Below are 14,205 nucleotides of genomic sequence, written 5' to 3' on the forward strand. Positions count from 1 at the left end.
AAATATTTGATCCGTAGCAGTTTTAAATTTGTATAACTTTCCTCAAGCTGGGACAAACAATTTAAAAATATGTGTAATCACCACAATGTAAAGTCTATGGGCTGAGCAGCAACATGCAGGCAGGGCCACAGTACTATTATGCATATTCAGTGGGTTGCATATCGTGGAAGCAATCACGCTGGCTTGAAACGTTTTGGTGTAGGAGCCACTGGAGTAGTTCCATTGGACTGAATTGGCATCATCTTAGGGTCTGGTATCTACTTGTCTTGAAGTCAGTGGGGGTTTTTTTAATGTTTTTTTTTGTTAGATGCCTGAAATAAGGTCTGTGGTTAACACAAGCTTAAGCTTGTCCTTGTACTATGTAGTTTCTACTACATAAAATACACCAGTAAATTCCCCACTTGTTAATTTTGAAGCTTTATGAACATAGAACCCTTTTTGGTTGAGCAGGGAACATAGAACCCAGGAAACACAGGGATGACCCCACCCCCATCATCCCATCATACATGACCCTGACCAACCTTTGGGTCCCATTCATCCCCTCAATCCCTATCAACCCTGATCCTCCAGTCATCCAATATAACTACTTTTATACTGTACATATGGCGTGGTCTTTGTTAGTGAATATGTGTTTTTATAAGGTGGTTAACAAGTGGCCAAATGAAACTACAGAACGTCATCACACTGAACACAAATTTACAGCCTTGTTGTGGTGGCAACGCTGAAGTCTTAACATTGAACAAAACATGTAGGTGACATAAATGTTTGTTGCACAGAAATTATTTTTTTGCAATAATCATAAACCCAATGGAAAAATTCCATAGGCTTTTTGACAAAGTAACTAATGCAACGCTAACCTTCATGTTAGCCTACAGAAAAACAATTCCTGGAGCACTAGACCACCATGTTAAAAAGCCCAGCCTGGTACAAAAAAAATGTTTTTGGTCTCTACAGTTAATGTCCCCCTTCAAGACGACTATATGGGTGTGAATTGTTATATAACTCACCCATTTAGAGTGACAGGCTGTCTGCCGATAGTGCCCTCAGTTTCTCAGTCAGATCCACCCCTCGCTCCTCCACAGCTCCAGCTTCTCGTCCAAATATGGTCACTACTTGCTCCAAAAAAAAAAAAAAAAAAAAAAAAAAATGCTGACAGCCAAAATGCCAACCTTGAGAATTCAAAACAGGATCCCACAAACCAAAGGGTGACGTCACTGCAGCTACGTCCATTATTTTTACAATTTATGACTAAAAATGGGTCTGTGAAAAGAACAGCAGTGCCTACCTGCAGCGGACATTAGACATCAGATTAGAAACAACATTTGGGACTTCCTCAGAGATCCATTTTAGAATATAAAGACGACACTCAGGACACATTTAGATGACAGGAGGGGCAGCCAGTTTGCAGAGAATTATGAATGTAATTACTGGGGAGGACCACTGGTTTAGTTTTAATGCTGGACCATGTACAGGCTGTGTCTTGATATGAGATTGTGTCTTGTTTTACTACTTTTACAGCATGCACAGAGATGCAGGACATAAATTAAGAGGAGTCCTCATCAACATTATGTTAGCGGTTAAAGGGATCATTATGGAGAGCCCCCACCAACTCACTGGTGTTTGAGCTGCAGGTCTGAGCTCACCAGGTATGTGCCTGCAGGTGATGGAGGACTTTAAAGGTCATATATAATCAGCATACTGAATGGAGATAACGTCAACACACAGGCACTCCCCTTAAACCTGAGGAAAGTTTTATTCATGGAAACTAGTCACTTTTGGCAACATTCACGGTTTTTAATTTAAAATATGTGAATGTGTGAAAAATGTTTTTTTCTCACTGTAATCTAATCTCCAAACCTGCATTTTAGTTACTAAAGCGTAAAGAAAATGCAGTCTTTAAAGAGAACATGTAACAATAATTAACCATAGTTGTAACACTGGTTTTCATGTGTGCAAAGCACTTACAGTCGGGTAAAGATCAGAAGTTGTTATATTTATTCCTGCTGAAAAAATCCTGAATTATCAACTGACTAATAGAACAAGTTTAATTATTATTATATTAATTTCTGCCATTGTACATTTCTTAAGCATAAATCATATTTTCTCTTATGCAGAAAAAAACTCCAAGAGTTAAACCATATTTGCACTGTAAATGGGGATATAAAATATACATCTAACAACAATACTCACATTGTTGTAGTTGGAAAGATATGAAACTTGGGCACAAAAAAAGCAGAGACACTTTCCACCTGCATGCTACTGTATCTACACATGTACACACTAAACTGCATATCCAGTATGTGGACTGGTGGACAGTATACATGCTGAGCAGGGTGTGGTCTCTGCATGTGGGTAGTGTGATGTGGGTGAAAGTGTGCAGAGAAAAAGTGTGATGTGGGTGTGCTGCAGCAATGCAACGTCCAGGTCACAGTTATTGTAGATGTATGGGGGGCCATAGAGGGCCGGTTGTTCATTCAGCAGCCTGACATCATGGGGGTAGAGGCTGTGGGCTAGTCTGGTGGTTCTGGCACAGATGGACCTATATCTCCTCCCAGAGAGCAGTAGATGGAACAAGTGATGTGCTGGGTCAGGGTGTGACTGGTCCAGAATGATGTTGCGCATTCGGACGTGTAGACAGTGGTGATCTCTGGGAGGCAAGTCCCAACTATTCTCCCTGCTGATCTCACCACTTTTTGAAAAACCTGCTGTTCTGCCTTAGTGCACCTGGAAAATCACATTAACAGTCCACAAGTAAGCACGCTTCCTACAGCACAGTGATAAAAGTTCACCATAAGCCTCTGGGGAAGCTCTGCTCTTTTTAGCTTCCTCAGATAGAAGAGGTGTTGCTGGGCCTTCCCTATGGCAGAAGTGATGTGTTTGCCCCACGACAGATCCTCCGTCACAGTCAGACCCAGGAATTTAAAACTTGAGACCCTCTCCACCTCCTCATTACCAATGAAGAGTGGAAAGTGGCTGAGCTGTCCAGTTTTGCGTAAGTCCACTATTATTCCCTTTGTCTTTTTTATGTTAGGAACCAGGTTGTGATTATTGCACCATGCTGCTAGTTGATCAACCTCCCTCCTGTATGCGTCCTCATCACTGTGAGTAATGAGACCAAGCACTGTCGTGCCGTCAGCGAATTTAATTATGTAATTTGATGGAATGGAGGGAGAGCAGTCATGTGTGAAGAGTGTAAAGAGAAGTGGACTGAGCACACACCCTTGGGGGGCCCCGGTGTTAATGGATAAAGTGAATGAAATGTGCCTGCCAACTCTGACTGACTTACTTACTTAAAGGGATGATTCAGACATCCTGAAGTGGCACTGTATGATGTATTTATCCATAGTCAGTGCATTACCTACAGTAAATGCTTGTCAGTCCACCCAAAGTTTGGAGAAAGGGCAGGAGTGCTGAAGCTAAGCTATGTACTGTAGTGGATGGGGGTCAGGAACAAAACGGATGTTAGTCACCTAAAATAAAACCCCACCTAAAACAATCATTATCAGTTTAAATGTTTCACCGCTTTACCTTTCCATCAGACAGCCAGTTCTATCAGCTTCAGTTCCACATCTATGCTGCTGTCAAAGCCACCAGACTCCACTGACAAAAACAGTAACTTTGATTGGCTGAACAAAGGAGCTGCTGATCAACAGCTCCTTCCATCAGTTTTTCCATTTGTGTTATTGTGTGACATTGGTGAATTCAAACTAACCCTTTTCAACGCCAAAGTCACAAAATAACACAAACAAAATAACTGCTGGAGCTAGTGGTAGACCAGCAGCTGCTGTATTCAGCAAATTTAAATTAATAAATGGTCTGAATCAAAGCAATATAACAGCTTCAATTCCCCGTCAGAAATGTTGTCTGGTGGAAAGGTAAAGCAGTGAAAAAAACTCTCAATATAGCTTATGCTTAAAGTGATATTGATTGTTTTAGGTGAAGGGTGTCCATCAGCATCATCAATAATGTTTGGCCTTTTTGCATACAGCACTGTCAAATATATTGCTGAGTTGTTTATGTGACTTGCCAATCATCTTCCCTGCAATGTTAACAATCTTGGAGAGCTTGTTTTTGCTCCTTGCACTGAAGTTACCATAACATGCTGTAAAGTTCAATGATAAAATGCCTTCAACCAGGTTTCTGTATGCTATTTCAAGTATGGATGTGCTGGCTAACACCAAAGCTCTTCAGCTTCCTGGTTAAAAGCAGGCGCTGACTGGCTCTTTTAATATGCTCTCCCTTTATTCTGGTATTCCTAGCAGAAAATATCTGTCCATGAAAACACATTAGTTCTGCCTACATAGTTCTGGTGCATGTCTACAAATTGTATGATAGTCTTGCCATATTTTAAAACACAAGCCGAGGGCCATTTAAAATAGGTCTGCAGGCCACAACTGGCCCCGAGCCAGACTTTGGACATGACTGCTTTAGGTGAAACTTTTTTTGGATGGCTAAAATATGTTTTATTGCAGACCCCATCCATAGCAGTATATTGCTTAGCCTCTGTGACAGTAGTCCCAACCAGGTCTCACTCAGAAGCCATTGAAATCTGGTGCAGGGACAGTGACTTGCAGCGTCATACACTGACAAAAAAAAAGTCGTCCTTTAACGTTGGCAGGATACACAGCCGTTTGCCATTCTAGTTTAATGGCACTCCATGGCATCAGGGGGAAACGCAGCAGGACAAGAACGAAAGTTAGGGTGGCAAAAGTCCATGTAGGGTGGGCAGGTGTCCCAAAACAAGCAACTCACCCAGGTTACCTTGCACGTCGTATCTGCACATGGATAGTCCATGACCAAACATCAGTATGTGACAATGTGAGAGTGAAAATGTGCTGGTAATCCTGCCCACTTTTTCAAACTGGGGGCACGTTGACTGCTATCTACTGTAGGTATTACATTGACTATGGATAAGTTCTTTATGAAACCCCACTTCAAAACATCTGAACTATCCCTTTAAATTGAAAGTGCTTATTAGGCAGCTGACAGTATGACATAGTAGATTATTATTACATATTGCATTACTGTGTTAGCAGCATTTGGTGTTGTGGCTGGTCAAAATTAGGGTCATCTTCACTGCTTTTTATACTGTTGGATAGTTTAATATAATGCATCATATTTTAATAATAATAATAATAATAATAATAATAAATTACATTTATATAGCACAATTTCAAGTCAAATGACTTCTCAAGATATATGTAGAACTTCGGTGCTGGGTGTCACCAGGACCATTTTTTGCCACAACGACACACACAGACTGACAAGGTGAAAACAATACCAGTCATTGTGACATTGTCACAGCTGGTAATTACAGTACAGCAGCAGGTTTCTGTTGAGGTTCCTCAGAATAGGTAACAATCTTGAAAAAATGACAGAAAAAAATACCACCTGACTTGTAAAGAGGGTGACTCTGCCTCCTCCCCTTCAGGGTGTGACGGCGCCTGAATTCTTTCCTTGAATAACCTCTGCCCTCTGTTCTCATAAATCTTCTCTCTTTATCCCTTCCATCAGTCTATCAATCATTCACTTAACTGTCACTGCTTGTCAAACACTCCTTCAGCACTTCACATGGAAACCGATACTCCATCTGTGAAGTAAAGTTTCTTTTTATTCAGTTGTTTCTTTTATAACATCACTTTGATGCAGCTTTGCAGATACATAAATGCATTTAAACAGCATAATCCCTTAAGTTTTGTTGTGGCACACATCGGTATTTCAAACTTATAATATTCATGTTTTCACACAATTAACATTAAACCAGTGAAATTAAAATGAAGCTGAAGAAAACTAAAGACTACGTCTGAGAACTGGACTACATGCATGTTTCTTTCCTGCTGCAGGATGCTTTCACAGTTGACTGTCGACCTCCATCAGATAAACTGTGTTTTGTTCCAACATGCCCACTCCTCTGCTTCAGACCTCCAGCTCCAACTTTTTACCATAAAGGGAAATGTCAACGTGAGGCTCACCTATGGCTACTTTCCACTGGCCTCAGGCAGAGTGCAGGTCTGAGTTTGATTCCTGTCAGTCATGGTAGTCGATAAAGTGGCCTTTTTTTTTACAATTAAAAATTGAAACTAGACAAAACTAAAGCTTCCAAAGGACTTGTTTGCGCCAAAACAGTTTCAGAATGTGAGTCTTTGGAACTTTTGAAATGTCCTCTGAGGTCCTTCAGTGCCTTAATGGTATGCAGTCTACCAGGTGTCTCATTCTCGTGTCAGTCAGAATCACTGGCAGATTTACGCTGACTGAATTATGAGTTACATGAGTTTCTATTCCTTACTATAATTATCATACATTCTGGTTTTCACCTCATTTGCAGTTTATTTGTTATCTAGTTTTTATATCTTGCACCTTACTGTTATGTTATTTTAGTCTTTCTGTATATTGCACTCTTGAATTTGCACACCTCCATATTGCAACTGCTGCACAGCAGTTTCCTCTGCGATAATAAAGTTCTATCTTATCTTCAGAGCCAATGTTTGCTTTGAACTAAAAAAGCTCTACGCTTGTGTACTTTGCTGGATTTCAGGGAGGTGGGCACACAGAGCACAGGACTGTGAAACCTGCGTCAGGTCCTGTATGTGGTTTAGACAATGGTGGTGCAATGACTAGGATAAGCAGCACTACAACAGTTTGGTATTTCCGTCTGGTCCTAACCAGTAGAGCTCTGGAGGGAAACGAGCATGTATATCCCAGGAGAACACCAGCTGTGACAACTTCCCGAAAGTGAAGCCAAAACATCTCGATAGTCCTCTGGTGACCGGCTGCAGTATAGCTCATAAACCCTTCTTCCTCCATGTTAGTGGATGGTATATGGGCCAAACTAAAAACTCATAGTACATATCAATTACATTTTTCCCAAAGATGGATTCTGTCATTTGAAGTAGTTTTTATCACACTGCTGTATGTTCAAGTGTTTGTTTTTCTGACAAGTTTTGTTTTAACTATAAAAATAAGGCTTCTTGTCATGATTGACAGTTGTGTGAGCCAGTTGGTGCCACAGTCAGTTGTGCTGCTTGCGATTGGTCTGACAGGTGTTAGGGCAGGAACTTGACATTAACGGAGGTCGCCACTGCGCAGGCTCCAAATGACATCACCAGTGCAAGATGGCAGTGGCTGTATTTGGGATATTTTGGCTTCATTTATGTACAGTGGGGGTAAGTGGAAAGGAGCAGTGTGGAAGATTTTGATAGGATATAGTGGCACCTGGTGGTGAGGATTGCAGATTACATCCAGCTGAATCTTCTCCCGGTTTGAATTCCTTTAGTGCTGACTGTTAAGGAGGTTTTTACTAGGAGGTCTCTGCCTCTCTGAAACAAATGGACCTGGTGATTAAAACCAGTAAAAACATGTAATAAAGCAGTTTTATGTTACGAATCAGCGTTTCTCCTATGCAGTTTGGCATGGCAGAGACAGGCTGCTAGCCCAACACCTGCCAATGTGTGCTTACCTTTTTTTTTTCTGATAACTGAAGATGCAGACATTCTGGGGGATTTCACTTGGAGCTGAATTATCCACTGAGGTCTCTCCCTCTCCAAAATCCAGTTATTTAAAGTGGTAAAATCACTGAATGATGCAGTTCCACATTAAAAAATTCATCCAACACTGCTTAACGCGAAGGGGCTGCCAACTACGGTGGCCAACACAAAGGTGCGAATGGTCCTATCTAGAGCCAGTGTTTAGTTTGTCAGTTCTGGAGCTGATGGGCTGGGCTGATGAACACATGGGAAAAAATTTTCCTTCCTTTCCTTTCTGACAGAAATCTATTCATTTTAACCCAAACCAGGATTTTGTAGCTAACCTTAACCAGTCGATCCCATTCTGGTTGAAATCCCTTAAGGATCATTTCTCCCAACTGCTATGGAAGAGGACCCGCTCCCTATGTAAATATAAATGTATCATGTCAGGAAAACATGATTCTTACTTTCAGGTGATAATACACTTAAAAAAAAAAGCATACTTATTATGGTCCATTTCTGCCAATATTTCCCCCCAAATCCTACACACTGGACCTTTAAAGTTTGCTCCCATCAGAGAAAGTGTTCAGTCTTGAATTACATTTAGTCATGATGCCAAACAGTATGTATTATGCTGACCTTGCTATTATTGATTTTAATTATTGTAATTACAGTTGTTACAGTACATGTCATAATTTCTTAATATAAGACTGGTACACCTGAGTTCAATAACAGTTTCTTTTCATCTGCTGCCAAGTTTCAGCTCTCTGATGAATCTGTCTTGTCAATTCAACAAATTGTTTGTGCCAACATAGTCCAGTTCTTCCACTTACCTCTGTGTGTTTTACTGAGTGTTAATAAAATACACACTAGTGTGTTCATCTGCTTTCTTCTACTGATGATATGGTGGAGGTTTTCTGCAGACTGCGAACATATTGCAAAAGTCAACAAAAATGTTAAAGATGCTTTGTTTCAGAAGTTGGCGTCTTTTCACTAAACTCTATTCAGGTTTTAATGATTTTTAATGAAATCTGTCTATGTTCTTAAAACATGATTCAGTCCTGTGTGTGTGTGTGTGTGTGTGTGTGTGTGTGTGTGTGTGTGTGTGTGTGTGTGTGTGTGTGTGTAAATTTAGATGGTGTAAGTGGTGTGCTATATGGCCAAGAGTATGTGGACACCTCTGTTAATGTTCCATTGTCTGAGTCTGTGTTTTTAATCTTAATGCTTCGGCATACATTGATATGTTAGACGACTTTGCTCTTCCCACTGTGTCAACAGTTTGTGTTTGTCTACTCCTATTTCAGCATGACATTGGCCCCGAAGGCTCTCCAAACACCACCGAGGCTGCACATTACTATTTTAACAGTAGAAAATGTGTAGGAATCTTTCATTAAATACAGATAGCGATGAACATTCATCGCATAAGAGCAGTAGTTTATCAGAAAATGCAAAAAATTGGCATTTTTACACCAAACTCTGCTTATCTTTTTACCACAATTTAGTGAAATCAGCGAAACAGCCTCTTTCTCAACCTAACCATACATGAAAGCTGTTAATTGTGGAGCAGTAAACATGTTCTTCAGTAGAGAGCCCAACAGGTTGCCAACAATAATTACAAGCATGATGTTTGCCAAATGTTAAGTGTCTGTATTAACTGGATCTGTTTCTGCATGTGTGTCCTTACTGAACCGAAAACACTTTTGTGCTTGGGTAATCTAGATAAATGTCCGCGGGAAAGAGGCTGAAGTGGTTCATGTTGTGTTTGGTCCAGGGCCAGGCGGTGTCACTTCATCAAAGGCCTTGTCTTGTCGCACGGCAACAGGCTTGGTTGGATCAATGGAGAGATTAGAGAATAATAACTGCATGATGAGGATGATGGTGTGTGTTTGTGTGCATGTGTGGGTGTGTGACAAGGAGAATACTTTAACTGTTTCTGTTTGTTGTTTTTACTCTCCGTACTTCACATACTGAGGGCTCTGTTAGAACAGGCGCATGGGAAATACCTGCGCTAACACACTGTCAGGTCTGTACATGCATGAACACACACAGGAACACACCCTCTCCCAGTATTTGGTTACATAACAGCTTCCAGACCCAGTAACCTACACACATAATGTCATATGTATATACATTTTATATTTAAATGTTATATCACTTCATAAGTTAAAGCTGCTATAATGTAGGCTTATATTTCTATAATAACAATGTGCTGTGTGTTTGGTAGTGATTAACCTAACAAGCTAATACATAAGGAAGAGTTTGAATACAGGACTTTTTTCTTGCAACAGAGAATTTGTACACTGTGCTTCTTCTACCACTGCTTTTTGTCACCTTGCTAATGAGGCTAAAGTTACCTCTGCTGTTGGGAGGGAATTATTGAAGAAGCTCGAGTCCTTTATCTCCTTTATCCCCTCAGTTCTTTTTATTACCAATTCCACATGCAACCTTGTAATCTTATAGCCACTGGATGTTTTTAGCTTTGTGATTAACAAAATGTTTTCTTACTTTTCTTCGTGAAGTATCTATTGATTTGGGTGGCAAGATCCAGCAGAGCTTACAGTCACCAGAAAAAAATGTCTACATTTTTGTAAAGCACATGTACGTTAGATTTGTGCATTATTTTGTGGCAGATTCACTGAAACTTTAGTTTCTCAATAATGTTGTGGTTAAAGTGTGGTTAGGTTTAGGCACAAAAAAACGCTTGTTTAAGGACAGGAAGGTATCAAACTCTGCTGGGAAACGCAATGCTGTGCCGCTAAATATGGACAGATTATGAGACAGTGGATCCCTGCGCACAGACATGCAAAAAGCATGAATGGGTTACAGAATGGGTTTACTGGGCACAGATCCAAGGGCCCAAAGTGTCAGAGCCCCCCTGGACTTCACCTACAAAATGTCACTCAAATCAAATCCTCCTGGTCGGGGAGAGACTCAACATGCACTCAAACAGACACAAAATAACTAGAAAAAGGGGCAAAACCTCCACAAAGTCTGTGTGTTCTATCTAGAAGAGGTGGTGGGGCCCTTTGTGTATCTGTGCCCAGGGGCCCATTCTTTCATAATCCGCCCATGGCAAAAGGCCCCACCAAATCTCCTATACAGGAGAAAGAAACACAGAATTTGTGGCAGTTTCGCATTTCTTTGTAGTCGTTATGCATTTTTGTGAGTTTGTCTCCTTGTGGTCATTTTATGTCTCCTTGTGGTTGTTTTTGTCTCTTTAAGGTAATTTTGTGTCTTTTTGTCATTTTGTGTCTTTTAACGGCCTTTTTCATTCTCTTCCTGGTCGGTGCTTTTTGATTTGACATGTGACATTTTGCAAATGAAGGCCAGGGAGGACCCCCTAACACTTTGAGCCCCTGGACTGTGCCCAGTAGGCCCATTCTGTGCCACAAACACTGCTTGTAATGTCATGATGGGTTGCCATATAAAAAACAGTTTTGTTGTTTGTTTGTCTCAAGCAATAGTCTACGGGCTAGCAGGCGTCTCACCTATATGACACATCACCCACTGTCCCTTCCACCCACGGGCATCATGGCAGGGGGAATAGTGGGACTGATTACCCAGAGCTTCAATGGGAGGGGGGCCTCCAAAAGCTTAAGATAATATCATATGTTACGCTACTTAAGAAACACTGATATGATGTTATTTCATGTGCAAATACGTATTCGTGGTTTGCAGAAATGTACAATGCCAACATTTTCTTCTGACGACTGGGCTGTGCATACAGTTATCCTCACAGAGATAAATGACATTGAATTGAACTGTATCAACAGTTTGTTTTTGTCTGTTCCTGTTTCAACATGACAATTCATGTGATGCGTGAAATTGATTATTCTTATTTAAGAGCAGCAGTTCATTTTCAGTAAATGGCATCTTTCCAAAAAACGCAACTCAATTTTTGCCAGTTTTTTTTCTCACTGACCTCACATAAAAGTTGTTGGTCTTTGAGTAACTGAATTTATTTGAATTGAAAAGCTGGGACTAATGTGTGTCAAAAGTAATAAAGTGAGATGCATGAGCTCTGCAGCAGCAGTATCAGCAGATTTCTGACCAGACGGACCAGTTTCATTATCTCTCTGCTCAGTTGCCAAACTCCAGTCAATCAAAACATGCTGTCTGTCATCGTGATCCCTGCTGAGCTGCTGCATTTTTTAAAATCCTTCAAATGACTTTATGAGATCTGTCAGACAAGTCTGCAGAGTTGACAGGTTTACAAGCACAAAGTACAGCTGAGGCTGTTTATGTCATAAAACAAAGAATTGGACGCATTAAAATGATGACCTGGTGATGGCATGATCACCAAAGTCATATTAACTGTTCTTGAGTGGAAAATTATTTATGCTGAGATGTTTCTTTGGATGCAGAAGGTAAAGTTGCTGGTGCTGCAGCACCCCCCAAAACTTTAAACTTATATATGTTTCCTCCTTTCGCACTGGTTGTGTGTGTAGTACAGAGGAAGAGCTGTTAAAATGCAGATTCACCCAGAGACACACCTTGTTCCTGTTATCTAAAGAAGGAGAAGCTGCTGCAGAGGAGAGTTGTAATGCGCTGATCAGTGATTGGTCGGTCTGTTGTGGCATGTTTAACAGACATGAGAGATTCGAGGAGGGGTCAACATTGTCATCTAAATTCCAGCTGTTAAAAGAAGAGATTAAACAACCATTTTATCACTTTAAAGATACAAAGCCATTCAACAGTCTGTTACTGTACTAGTACTGTTACAAACACTACTACTGATACTGCAGTAATGAAGTTATTCATATTCATACTGATATTTTTCTTTAAAGCTCATACAGACAGACATTACTCTATTAGTTTTCATTTTTATGTTATTGCCATATGCACAGTTACAATGAAGCAGTTGTTGGCAATGGAATGAGATCCTGGAGGAAACCTGAGATCTCAGGTTTCCTCCAGTGCTGCTCACTGACTATGAATAAAAAGAAAATCACACAAGTAAAACATGAGAACCAAGGACATAAAATAGTACAACGTTTAAATAAATGGGGAAAAATATATACGACACAGTGATGCAGTGGTTAGCATTGTTGCCTCACAGCAAGAGGGTTCGTGGTTCAAACACAGTCTACCATTAAAACATAGATAGAAAAGCTAATTTTTTATGAGCAGATCGGCTGGCAGACACAGGCTGTTGCCAGTGAGAGTTGTGCTTTTATCACCATTTGCTCTGTGAGCTTGTTGTTAACTGTGTAGCCAACCCTCTGTTAATGTAGTGTTATGTTAGCTATCTGGCTCACGTTAGTGTCAAAATGCTATTGTCATAGAAACAAAACCTAGAACCTAAAGGCTTATCAATAAAAGATGCACCAAAGCAACATAATAAATTTATCTCAGAGTACACCTTTGTAAAGAACCAGTTCTTGCATTTAGTCATTGGCTAAAATAAAATCTGTGACAAAGTCTTTAAGTATTGAAAGTAAGTGCTCATTACGCAAGAGGGCTTCTTTCACAGTGATATATTAATGAAGAATAATATATTATTCTGTTTTTAGCGATAACGAATACATCTAATAGCATTTTAATGATGTAGTTGGTCAGTTGGGAGCCAACTTAAGATACTTTGCATACTATTGCTTTTTTATGTCAAATCTAACTGGTTGATTAGAAGTACAAAGTCTCTCTTCCTCTGTTTTTATGTGATTAGGCTCTTAGTTTGAGTTTGACTTGACTGTCCTGCAACTTTTCTAACCGTGAGGCTCTTTGTGACATCTCTAAATAATGTATATCTAACTGTTAAAAAGTGCAGCTGGACTCCTACATGCATCTGTCTGTCCTTGTCACCTGTCTGTGGTCTCTGCAGGTGTATCAGTCAGCAGAGCTCTGTGATTCTGCTGCCACCCAGTGGTCAGAGGGAAACTGACACTAATAACTAATGTCACTTTACTAATACTATTCTTTCTGCCTTTAAAGTGACCTTTGACCTTTGTGTGCATAGTTACATATTCAGCATATAATGAAGCCTGAGTGCCTGGGTCTGTTTCAGAACAGAAGTCCTGTAGTTGGTTTGTTTTTGATTCTTAATGTGATGGAGGCACAAAACAAGTAAAAGACATGACAAGGACAACATGTGGGAGACAAGACAGGTGTAAAATTTGTGTGTGTGTGTGTGTGTGTGTGTGTGTGTTGATGAAGCAGTAGAAAGGGGGAAATGTGTTGAACAAGAGGAGCAGGCGAAGGAGAACGGTCACGGGAGTATATATATTAAGCAAACTAAAGTTAAGAAGAGAAAAGAGACTGAAAAATAAATAAAATTCCCCCTCCGCATGTCTGTGCTCCTCATCCTCATCTTCATTTATCATCTTAGCAAAGCCACCCTACAGAGGAAGCTCATTTTGGCAGCTTGTATCTGCAATCTCATTCTTTTGGCCGCTACCTAAAGTTTATAACCATAGGTGACGGTCGGAACAACACAATGCCGCCTTCACTGACACTGCGCCAAATCACCTGTCTGTCTCACGCTCCATTTTACCCTCGCTCATGAAGAAGACCCCAAGACACCTGAACTCCTTTGTTTGGGGCACTGACCCTCTCCAAGCCCTGACGGGGCAATCCACCATTCTCCGGCAGAGAACCATTGCCTCAGACTTAGAGGTGCTGACTCTCATCCTGACCGCTACAAACTCCCCCAGTGCATGCTGTAGGTCAAGGTGTGATGAAGTCAACAGAACTACATCATCTGCAAAGAGCAGAGATGCAATTCTCAGGTCCCCAAACCGGACCC

This window comes from Epinephelus fuscoguttatus, linkage group LG19, assembly GCF_011397635.1.
Source record: "Epinephelus fuscoguttatus linkage group LG19, E.fuscoguttatus.final_Chr_v1".
NCBI classification, from domain to species: domain Eukaryota; kingdom Metazoa; phylum Chordata; class Actinopteri; order Perciformes; family Serranidae; genus Epinephelus; species Epinephelus fuscoguttatus.